Source organism: Nilaparvata lugens, chromosome X (assembly GCF_014356525.2).
Source record: "Nilaparvata lugens isolate BPH chromosome X, ASM1435652v1, whole genome shotgun sequence".
Classification (NCBI taxonomy): Eukaryota; Metazoa; Arthropoda; class Insecta; order Hemiptera; family Delphacidae; genus Nilaparvata; species Nilaparvata lugens.
In genome coordinates, this window is record NC_052518.1 from 90,214,470 (window position 1) to 90,227,744 (window position 13,275).

The window sequence follows — 13,275 nt, forward strand, 5'->3', positions numbered from 1 at the left end:
AGGCATAAAAAAAATTATACATTGGGCTTGTTGAGTCGAAACTTTCTATGATTATCTCTGTAAAGTAGCTTATCTTCCGTTCTTACTAGTTGAATCTAGATTATTTAGACAGTCCAATATGAAAATTCAGTAGATTCTAAAGATGAAAGCCATGCAAACATACAAATTAAGGAAGAGTAAGCATGCATAAAAGGTAGGAAAATCATGAAAGTGTTTCACATTATTAACCACAAAGTACCCTACCGTATAAGATTAATTGAAAGACGATTCATCATCTTCTATTATTTTTGTTAACATATCGATTTTTCACCTCCACTCGCATCTTGTCATTCACTATACTAGGTTGGCAGAAGCTTTTCTTTATGTCGATTAATGTTTATTGAAATTGATTTTGATTAGGGCACCAAAAGAATAGATCATTTTCTATTTGAAGCATTCAAATTGAATCTATTGAACATGATTTCTTATGACTTAGCATTCACAGATTTAGTTGGGTGGAGCTATTTGAAAAATGTACCTGATTATCAATTCCATGGTTTTTATACCATTCTAGTTCATTGTGATCATTGAAGGGTTGAACTGATGAGTTAGTTCAAGTGAATTCTAGTACACTCTTCTTTATTTTCTATCGATGTTTTGCTCCAGTAGAGAAAATTTAAAATGTTGGTTTTACATTTTATAAGCTTTATAAATTTGATAAGTCCAATATTAAATTAATCGATGTTGACTTTCATTGTATCGCTTTCTATCAATGTTACTTGCACTGTTTGCAATTCATCACTATTCTCTCAAGAATTAGTTTTTTATGAATTTCATGATCTGAAAATTGAAATTCAAATGCTATTTGGATGACGTTCACATTCCACTGGTTTTTTTTTCAATAAGTGTTACGTTGAAGAGTGAGGCAATTCAATCGATTTGGAAGTAAAAGGAAATCACAGTGCGATTTGAACAGTGGATAGTAACTTTGAAATTCAGTTGCTCAATTCATTACGGCTTGATACTATCATTATTTTATAATTATAGTTGATCAGAAATATGGATTGTCTATAATGTTTATATTTCAGTTTGACCAATCTTCTATCACAGTCTCGCTTTCATTCATAAACATGATAATCCTAAATACGTTGGTTACCTTAAAGATGTAGCTTATCCTACGTCGAACAATGTACAATATGAACAATTTTCATTAAATTATGATAATCATTGGAATTTCTGCCTGTGATTGAGAAAAAGTCATTTTATGAGCCTTGAAATTCATACCTAGGAAAAGTTTCATTATTACTAGAAATTTTGTTATTTTTACTATTTATTATAGGTACTGTACATTGATTTTTGTGATTATAGAGATCAACTACTTTATTCTGAATCAGGATAAGGATAAATAGGGAAATTGTGAGATGGGGATAACATCCATAGTTACATAGCATCAATTTGAAAGCTCTGATAATAATGATTTGAACGGAACTGCGATTCTGGCTTGGTATTGCCTCTTCATGTTCAGTGAGAATAGTAAGCTTCAGAATAATTCGTTCTCACAATATGTGATAATATTCGGTAACTTTTGTTAATATTTGAACCGAATGTGCAACAAATTAATCTACTTTCAGCTTGAAAACTTTTTTGTTCACGTGATCTGATGATATTCATTCCATTATCAAGTGTTTAAATTATAAAGAGTGATGAAACAAGTTAAAACACAAGAAAAGCTACGAAAATAAATTTTGAATCTTCATTTTTCACAAAATAAGGATAAGATGAAGAGTCGGACACATAATATATCATGAAACTTCGTTGAAAAACATCAATATCTGAAACTAGAGTTATCAAATTGTGTTACCTCTGACTCGTATGGAGAAGGCACACTTCAAATTAATATAATAAATTCTGTGAGAAAACTACGAAATCCTGATTTTTATCATGAGCATGGTTAAATCAAGAAAATTGTAATATTTTTCAAGAGTATTGAAAAGTGAAAATCTATATACAGCGCATGTCAAAACAATAGACAAAATTGATTGTCTCGAGTGCCATACTGTATTATTCTGTTTACTATGGTGAAGGGAGTCAGCCGCGTTGGCTGTTTCCCCTTCCACAGCGTCAACTTGAATCGCAAATACATAACAATATGCATCAATGGATTCGCAATGAATGTGGCTACCATAATTATTCGTCACATTGTTCTTTAAAACTACTTGCTTCGAAGTAAATTGGAGAAGACAAAAGTAGAGATGGTTCAAGATTTGAGACGGACTTTTTTGCTCGAGATCCCCCTCCCCCCTCTCCCCCCTCGTCCATCCCTCCTCCCCTTCCCCCCGCCAGTAGGGCGGGGGGTGTTCTAAAAATAGATTTCCCCTTCCCCCTGTCCAGTGGAGGTGAGGGGGAGAGAGAGAGAGAGAGAGATATCTTTCTCTCTCTTTCTAAAAATAGATTTCCCCTTCCCCCTGTCCAGTGGAGGTGAGGGGGATAGAGAGAGAGAGGGAGATATATCTTTCTCTCTCTTTCTAAAAATAGATTTCCCCTTCCCCCTGTCCAGTGGAGGTGAGGGGGGTAAGATATCTCTCTCTCTCTCTCCAGGTGAGGGAAAAAAAAATTTCCCTTTTAGGAGGAAAAATTCCCTCTCTCTCTACTGTCAAATTGAAGTGAATTCATATTTCTACATCTAATGCTATGCTGACAGATTGAGGTGAATCCTAAAGATGTGGGGGAAAAAATCTCTTTGAGAGGGAAAAATTCCTTTGGTGTCAAATTAAAGTGAATTCATATTTCTACATCTAATGCTATAGTGACAAATTGAAGTGAATCCATTTCGCTCTAATGGCAGACTCACTTTGAGAAATTCCTTTGGTGACAGATTAAAGCGAATTCATATTTCTACATCTAATGCTATACTGATAGACTGAAGTGAATCCATTTCGCTCCAATGGATTGATGACAGGCTCAAGAGATAGAGATCTCCTTCTTTTACTACTGCCATCTCTTTCCCGCACCCTTTCCGAAAGGAGATAAGAATCAATTGAGAAATTCTCTCCCAGTATAGATGAGAGGGAAAAAATTCCCTTGGTGACAGATTAAAGTGAATCCATATTACTCTGCTCCCTGTGAGGTCCCTTGCTAACCCCATTAACTCCTACATCGAAAACCGTTGCATGAAAAAATCGATTTATGTGACAAGTGTTTAGTCGTTAAAGTTACTTCACACAACCTTCTTCAAGATTTATCGATATAGTCAAAAATGTCTGGGGTGAAAACTATAGGTCTGTACTTCTCTCTCTCACACAAGTGTTTATACAATCAATCACGGAGGTGTAGACTGAAACAACAAATCGTTCACTCTCTCTCATAATATGTCAACCTTTTACAAGATTTATGCATGTATCAGATTGCTATGTGCTTATAACATTGCTTGAATGATAAGAATATAGATAAGAATCTGAAAAGGTGAATGTGATTTGAAAAGGGGGAGGTGCGCCCACCCACATCTGTGGGAGCACGAGAAGGAGGGGGCGAGAAGCTGCCAGCGCTTCCCTGCACAGCTGCGTGCCTCTAGCGGTAACTCTACTGAGCATGCTCACAACAAACTATAAAAGACCTGCTCACCTTATTTAAATTATCATTCACAACAGAGCAGCTGAAGCATTTCTTCTTCTTCTGTGTGATATTCATTACAAACTTATCAACATCGTCAACAACAGGTAAGAATTGAAAACAATTTTTTATCAAATATGCACACATTTTATTCAACTATTCACACATACATACAATTCGTAACACATAGGTCATATGTATACAGATATAAAAATTGTTAAGCAATAACAATTTTTATATCCGACCAATTTACCGACTTATGTGTTACTAGCAACACATAATTTTTACAGTTGATGTTAAAATGTTCTATTTTTTCTCTGCTAATGCAGGAAGCAAATCTTTGAGGTAGATTTGCTTCCTGCATTCCTTATTTTTAAAATTACACGCCGACCGTGTTTATTGGTATGCTCCCTTACGCTGATAATGGGGTAGGGTACATCCTCTTTCAACTCTCTCAGTGGCACCCAGGGTTTGGGTGCAGACTGATTGATGAGTTGAACAGAGTCCATCTCCCTCCTCTCATCCTCCTCTGCCCTCTGCACTTCCTTCATCAGGGTGACAAGTGATGACTTGTTCTCCACTGCAGCACGTTTCTGTTGAAAAATATTTGATAAGTGTCTTATTTGTTTCAGATTATCATCAGATCAGATTTGTCAAATCATACTAGAGAACTTGATCAATAGATTCACTACACAATCTCAAAGTGAGTAATTGCAGAATCTGCCAACACTAATATCTTGTAATTCAATTGTATCTCTAATCAGTTCAAATAATATTCAGATCAAATAATTTATGCATAAGCGATTACTTTTAACACTAATATCTTGTAATCCAATTGTATCTCCAATCAGTTCAAATAATATTTCCTTGCTATCAAATAATTTATGCATGAGCGATTACTTTTAACACTAATATCTTGTAATTCAATTGTATCTCTAATCAGTTCAAATAATATTTCCTTGCTATCAAATAATTTATGCATGAGCGATTACTTTTAACACTAATATCTTGTAATCCAATTGTATCTCTAATCAGTTCAAATAATATTCAGATCAAATAATTTATGCATAAGCGATTACTTTTAACACTAATATCTTGTAATCCAATTGTATCTCCAATCAGTTCAAATAATATTTCCTTGCTATCAAATAATTTATGCATGAGCGATTACTTTTAACACTAATATCTTGTAATTCAATTGTATCTCTAATCAGTTCAAATAATATTTCCTTGCTATCAAATAATTTATGCATGAGCGATTACTTTTAACACTAATATCTTGTAATCCAATTGTATCTCTAATCAGTTCAAATAATATTTTCCGTGATCAAATAATTTATGCATGAGTGATTACTTTAAACAATAATTCTTTGCTATCAAATAATAATAATCAAAGACTTGTATGTGTACAGATTTTTTTTTTCCAATGATCGATTGTTTTATAAAAAATCTGTACACATACAAGTTAATAATATTTGTTGAAACTGACCTTTGTTTGTGAGCAGATTGACTCCTCCTCCTCTCCCCCGCCAACCTCAGGCTCGTGCCCCAAACACCAACTTCCTCTTCATCTGCTTCTTCCTCTCATCATTTTCCTCTCCCTACATTTTCCTCTCATCACTTCTGTTTATATAGCATACGTTTCTCTCTCTGTTCCAGGCACGTGCGAGCGAGAGCGTGGTACAAGGCGAAAAAAAAAAAAATTCGAATTTCTCCCCAACAACACGTGCTCCCAGATCGTTATCAGATTGTAAGTATCCCACACACGATCATTTTTCGAATAGCATCCATGTGTTAGAAGACGAAAAAAAAATCTCGTCTAGAACTTAGCATGAGACATTGCTAGAAATCTCCAATAAAACCCATGATTCTAATTTTAATTCAAATCAATGTTAGATCCTTCAACATCAAAGTAAGAGCATCTCATTTTTCAAACATGAATCTTGTCAGCGTTTTCTATCATCAATATGACATTTTAATATTTTAACTGTAGCAAAGTTTTTGCATTTCATTTATTTACAATATTGGACACATACTTGATTTTGAACTTTCTTTGTCAATCCTGTTCTAAGCCTGTCTCATCTGCAGAATCTCGAAAAAAATTCCAGATAACTTGATTTAATTGTTCTTCTGTTAAATGAGCATTGTTTTCTATTATAACTTTTTTAATTTTATCGATAGAGTCTTTAAGATGCCCACATGGACATCTCCACGAATCGGGGAAGTCACCATCGGCCCAGAATTTATCATATGATGAACCGTATAAATCACAAACAAGAATATGATTATAGTTATCACTATGGCAAACTCCTAATTTTTCATAGTCTCTCACAAAAGTTAAATATTGTAGATTTGTCCATCCTTTTTCTGCTAACTGTGCCAATATATCTAGGTGCGTGTCCAAGAGTTCACTTAATTTATATTGATATCTCATTTTTTCTAAAGGAACAGAATGGTATTCACTTAATCGATTAAAATGTCTATCTATAATGAATTGTACGCTCGAATCTGAAGACTTGTTCTCCTCATTATCCATCTCAGTACACTAGCTTGATGTTGTATCAGCAAAGAGAAGATCGCAACTAAGAGAGTACCTTGCTCCAGCTTACTATTATTATTATTATTATGAAAAGCACACTCTACCGATAATTTATTGTACTTTATAGCACTCTATTTCACACCATAGGGGAATAGCATTCTCGATTCAGTTATTAAATATTTCACAACATAGAGGAATAGCATTTCTCGATTCAGTTATTAAATATTTCATTGTTTTTCACAGCATTTTCTCACCTCTCAACTCGAGTTCCGAACCTCATAACCAGTTGAGCTCTCGTCGAGACAACACAGCTGAGAGGAATCATAGGGTGGTCACCTGAGAGGAATCAATCATAGCATAATCATCTACACCTGTATCCTGCTATCTACACCTGTATCCTGCTATCTACACTCGAGGAGATTCACGCAACATCAAGCACTACATGTAAGTACAGTTTTACTTTGATTTTATCCTCTGAGGAGGAAAATAGTCCTCCGAGGAGAGGTTTTCTCCTCCGAGGACAGGTTTTCTCCTCCGAGGAGAAATGATATCTCATTTTTTCTAAAGGAACAGAATGGTATTCACTTAATTGATTAAAATGTCTATCTATAATGAATTGAACGAACAAATCTGAAGACTTTAACTCAGACTCCACACCAAACACATTATCCATCTCAGTACACTAGCTTGATGTTGTATCAGCAAAGACAAGATGACTACCAACAGATTACCTTGCTCTAGCTTATTATTATTATTATGAAAAGCACACTCTACCGATAATTTATTGTACTTTATAGCACTCTATTTCTAATAAATATTTCAACCCATAGAGGAATAGCATTCTCGATTCAGTTATTAAATATTTCACAACATAGAGGAATAGCATTTCTCGATTCAGTTATTAAATATTTCATTGTTTTTCACAGCATTTTCTCACCTCTCAACTCGAGTTCCGAACCTCATAACCAGTTGAGCTCTCGTCGAGACAACACAGCTGAGAGGAATCAAAGGACGGTCACCTGAGAGGAATCAATCATAGCATAATCATCTACACCTGTATCCTGCTATCTACACCTGTATCCTGCTATCTACACTCGAGGAGATTCACGCAACATCAAGCACTACATGTAAGTACAGTTTTACTTTGATTTTATCCTCTGAGGAGGAAAATAGTCCTCCGAGGAGAGGTTTTCTCCTCCGAGGACAGGTTTTCTCCTCCGAGGAGAAAAAACCTTCTACAATATACTGCATGCATGCGATTTATCTTTAGAATATGATATATCCGGAACATCCAAGCCCCGCTCTTCTTTCTCACACTCATCGTATAAACAAAACGGTAAATGAATTACTTTTTCAGTTGGTTCACCGATAATATATTTACAATAGACACATTGCAGATATAATGGATTTTTATGTAAGAAATAACCATTTCTCGCAAAATACTCTGCTTTATTGCGTAATGATTTACAAAAGTCACAATGTAGATGGTGTGGAGGTAGTTTTTCAAAGTACTCTCCTTGGACGGATGAATCTTCTACACAATTAAAAGTTGAATATCTTTCTTCATATAATCGTAGAATATTATTATCGTAATTCTCCTCTTCAATTGTTATATTATCTTTCCTTCTACAGTTTGGACTGTACCTTGCATGTTCTATTGCTGGTATGTCACTTTCTTCCCATTTTCCCAAATAAATTGAACAAAATACACATCGCACAATGTCTGGTGGAGATGAGAATATAAATCCCTCTTTCGCCATGTTTTCCGCGGACAAATGCGGAGAAGATTTCAACCATCTTTTATCAAAAGATAATAATCTTAATCTTTCATGCAACATTATGTGATCTTGAGATATCATTTTCACACACCCTTCTTCTACCAATGACAATTCACAACTAAACATGTTGTTGTACTCTATCTCATCCTGATCGTTTTGTTTTTCAGAATCATGCCGAGGGAACGCAGACTTCGTGGTATCAATTCCGCAGCAGCCCGTCATCGCATCACCCTCGATGAGGAGGATATCGACATCACCAGCGTGCTCGAGAGCTCGAAACGTCGAGTTTTCGATATAATTAGGGAACATGCCGCACGCTATGATGGCAATGTTAAATGGTTCATCGTCCTCAATGTTTTGCTGTATAAATTAGTGGTGATGGATGACAAGCAGGTTGGTGACTCTGTCTCATCTCTAATAAATCTACATAGTTACTCCAACATAGCACTAAATGTGCTTGAGAACTATGAAGAGTTTAATGAGCATTTCATGTTAGCCGTGAGAAAAATCCTCTCATCTTTTGAAAATTTTGTAAGACACGGCAGTGGATGGGTGCTAAAGAAAATTGAATCACTGGATGTGAATGTGATTAAATTTAATCCTATATACACATCCAGTTTCATTCAAACACCCCAGTTTTTGAAAAACAAAAAATGTATTATAAATGTGAAAAATCTCTCTGACGAAAAATGCTTTTTATGGTCAGTCCTCGCGTATTTCCATCAGAAGCCAAGGAACTCGGACTTAAGTGTAAAGTATTTGAGCAAGTTTGCTCACACACTTAATACGCGAGGTGTAAATTTCCCGGTGACGACACGCGATATTAAGAAATTTGAAATACTCAATCCGGACATTGCAATTCACGTCATCGCATACGACAACAAAAAGTTTTTCCCCTTCCGTACAAGCATTTTCCGCACGCGTAAACACCAAATTAATCTTTTAATGCTAAAAGGCGATGCAGGAAAAACTCATTTCTGTTTAGTAAATACCGCGAACGGGAAAAACGGGCTATCTCGTCTTCTCTCCCACCTTTCAAAATGCCACGGTCAAGTACATGTTTGTAATTTTTGTTTTCACCGGTTCACATCGAAGAAATCTAAGAATTGTGATGGTAAAGCAAATTTGTTGAAACATGTGGAACTTTGTTCCAAGTTTGAATCTCAGCGCGTTTCATATCCTAAACGCGGAGAGACAATAAAATTCAAGAAACTAGGCGCGACGTTGAAGAAAAAGTACACCATTTACGCGGATTTAGAAACATACGTTGTTAATATCGATAATGATGATGATGATGATTCCGATTCTGATGAAATTACTCGTAGTTACACAAAGAAAACGGCGCGACATATTCCCTGCGGGTATTGTTTCGTTGTTATCGATGTTAACGGCGAAATCGCTCACGGACCTGTACTCCATAGATCGAGTAGTTTAGACGAAAAAATCATGGAGAAATTTCTTCAGGAAATTACAGATCTCGGTGACATTTTGTATGAGGATATGAAACGAGAAATTCCGATGCAAGCTTTATCCGAGAGTCAAGAGCGTGAATTTCAAAATTCAGTAAACTGCGGGCTTTGTGCTGAACCGTTTTTAGACAGCGATATTAAATGTCGTCACCACGCGCATGAAACCGGTAATTACTTGTGTGCGGCACATGTTTCTTGTAATTTAACAGCTCGTACTCCGGAGTACATATCGTGTTATTTTCATAATTTCTCCGGTTTTGATTCGCATTTTATTCTAAAATCGCTCGGTAAATGTAAAAAAGAAATTTCCTGCATCGCAAATACGTCAGAGAGATTTTTGACACTTTCAGTAGGCAAAATTAAATTTTTAGATTCCTACAAGTTTATGTCTGAATCCTTGGAAGTATTGGTGCGTAATTTGGTAGAGAGTACAGATATGGAAAAGAAGTTCGAACGATTATTTTCGGTGTTTGATGATCCACCTCGCGAACACAGACAGCTCTTGTTGAAAAAAGGAGTATATCCCTACTCGTACATGAGCTGTCCCGAAAAATTCGCGGAAACATCGCTTCCTCCCATCGAATGTTTTCATAACGACTTAACTGATACACCTCTGTCTCGCGAAGAATATGAGCATGCGCAAAGAGTGTTCTCAACATTCAAGCTGAAAAATCTGGGTGAATATCACGATTTTTATTTATGTTTGGACGTAATGCTATTAGCGGTAGTTTTTGAATCCATGAGGTCTACGCTTTTTAGCTCATATGGCCTCGATGTGACCCATTTTGTTTCCCTCGCGCACTTCACCTGGAATTGCATGCTGAAACACACTAAAGTCGAACTGGAATTACTAACAGATCCGGACATGCATCTTATGTTTGAGGCGGGAATGAGAGGCGGGGTCTCATTTATCGGTAAACGTTATTGTGAGGCGAATAACAAACATCTACCCGAAACATACGATCCTTCAAAACCGTCTAATTATCTGCTTTATATCGATGCAAACAGTTTATACTCGGAAGCTATGAGCCGAAGCTTGCCTGTTGGAAATTTCAAATTCCTCTCAGAGGAAGAAATTTCCAGCCTTGATTTCGCGAATTTGGACAGCAATTCAGAAACCGGGTATATAATAGAATGCGATCTCAAGTACCCCCAAGAGTTGCATGATAAGCATGCGAGCTTCCCCCTCGCTCCTCTCCACCAAACGCCCCCGCGCGAATTGCTGTCGAACTACCAAACAAATGAGAACGGTCAAACTGGAACCAAAAAGCTCATGAACACACTTTTCGACCGTGAAAAGTACATTGTTCACTATGTCAATTTAAAGCTCTACCTCCAGCTCGGTTTGAAATTATTGAAAGTGCATCGCGTCATTAGCTTTTCCCAATCTCCCTGGCTGAAAAGCTACATCGACTTCAATATCCGGAATAGACAGAACGCGAAAAATAAATTTGAAATATCCTTCTTTAAGGCCTGTTGCAATCTGATATTTGGCAAGACAATTCAGAGTAGTCGTAAGCAAATGAATGTTAAAATTATCACGGATGAAAAACGGTTAGATAAGTACATTTCAAACCCGCTATGTAAACGCTGGCAAATAATTAGTCCGAACGTGATCGCGGTTTTCTCTCGTAAGTTGGAACTTAAAATGAACAAGCCTGTCTATTCCGGCTTCAGTGTACTGGAGTTGAGTAAATTCCATATGTACGATTTTTTCTATTGTAAATTACAAAAAATTATACCGTGGGATCGTATAGAATTGTGCATGACTGACACCGACAGTTTTCTTCTAAACCTTAAAGTCGAAGATGTGTATCAGTTGATTAGAGAAAATTTGACCCTTTTCGATACTTCTAACTATCCACCTTCCCACCCTTGCTTTTCCATGGAGAGGAATAAAGTTGTAGGAAAGTTCAAGGATGAGACCGGGTCAAAGCCTGTCCATAGATTTCTCGGACTTAGATCCAAACTTTACTCATATTTAGTTTGTAACGAGAATGAAGAACTTGTAAATAAATGTATAGCAAAGGGTGTACAGAGCGGAGTAAAATGTAGAAAGCTTAATTTTAATTTATATATGAAATCATTGTTTGAACGTAGTGAACATGTAGAAAAATTTAATATGTTAAGATCGTATAATCACACCATGTACCAGGTTGAATGCGCAAAAATCTGTTTGAGCCCTTATGATGATAAGAGGTATATTGCTGAGAATGGTGTTGATACTCTCCCTTTCGGTCATTATAGTCTCAACACTCTAAGTGATTGATCAGTATGTGCCATGACAACCATCCAACACCACTGATTTTGATTTGACTGTTGTAAATATCATGAATATTATTAGATCTAAGTTAGCTTTAGAGCTTCATAGCGTGCCGCGTGTGAACTATCCCACTCGCAAATATGAGTTGAAAAGTGAAAAAGACTTGCTTCAAGCCGATCTCATTGAGATGACAAGTTTATCACGTTTTAATAAGGGTTACAAATATATCTTAGCTGTTATTAATTGTTTTTCAAAATTTGCATATTGTGTACCATTAAAAGACAAGACAAGCCAATCTGTATTTAACGCTCTCGAGCCAATTATTTCTAAAAATAAAGGAGTTAAGCTGTTCCAAACAGATCAAGGAACAGAATTCTTTAATTTAAAAGTTAAAGCATTATTAGATAGATATAGTATTAAACATTATCATGTTTTTACTGATAAGAAAGCCTCCATAGTTGAAAGGTTTAATAGAACACTTAAAGCAAAAATTTATAGATATTTAACTGAACATGGAACCAAAAACTGGTCATCACAACTAGACAGATTAGTTCGAGATTATAATGCAACAATGCATTCATCCATTAGAATGAAACCTAAAGATGTGACGAAAAAAGATCGTAATCATGTTTTAATGTCATTGAATTCTGCATTCAATAGACGATATAAATTGAAAAATTCAAAACCGAAATTTAAGCTAGGAGATGTTGTACGAATCTCAAAGAAAAGGGTTCTTTTCGATAAATCTTATAACATAAACTGGAGCGCAGAGTATTTTGTAATTCATTCTATATTTCCTTCTCAACCTGTAACGTATAGCTTGCGAGATCTAAACGGAGAAGTAATTAGTGGCAGGTTTTATGCAGAAGAAATTAAAAAAACACAATTAAATGAATCGGAGAGACAAGTGTATTTGATTGAAAAAATATTAAAACGAGATAAAAAAGGACTGCTTGTGAAATGGATTGGGTTTTCAACTCCTAGTTATATTAGTAAGGATCAACTATTAGATGAAAAATAATCTTTTGTAAATATCATGTAAATTTATTGTAAATAATCTATTGTAAATATCACGTACATTTATTGTAAATAATCTATTGTTAATCTATTGCAAATACATTCCATTCAGTGTAAAAATATGACAAAGATTTGGTGTAAATATAATACGTCTCTATCAAAAAATGCTTCTCAGTTTCATTTTAATCTGAAGTTTTATTTGCTAAGGCTCAAGCGTTCTCGTGAAGAGGGTGCGGGTGAGAAACTTCTATCAGTGCATTGAAAGGGGAGAGCGCTTGCATCCCGATGTGATAAGCTATGGTGTCTAGCCCACAATCTCTTCCTCCTTGATAACTTATCAGTTCCTTATCAGATCGCATGCTGTACACGTGACTAACATGATTCCGATAGTAAATTTCGACAATGTTATAAGAGAGAAAGAAATGCCAACATGGTGTAAAAATGGTAAGTTATTACCACATAATGCAAGGATCCTTATAATAGGCTCTTCAGGTTGTGGCAAGACCAATTTACTATTTAATTTAATTTTTTCAAAGAATGGGTTGAGATTTAAAACTATATACTTGCACACGAAGAGCGAGTATCAAGATAAGTACTTGTTTTTGAGAAAAGTCTTTTCAA

General features: G+C 35.6%; 1 long non-coding RNA gene across 1 annotated transcript; it reads left to right on the forward strand.

Annotated features, from left to right (window-relative positions):
• Positions 1 to 5,319: 5,319 nt before the first annotated feature.
• On the forward strand, positions 5,320 to 7,615 carry LOC120354817. The gene is made up of 3 exons (XR_005573209.1): positions 5,320 to 5,338; positions 6,371 to 6,571; positions 7,054 to 7,615. It is a non-coding gene; the product is annotated as an uncharacterized LOC120354817 (long non-coding RNA).
• Positions 7,616 to 13,275: the final 5,660 nt, after the last annotated feature.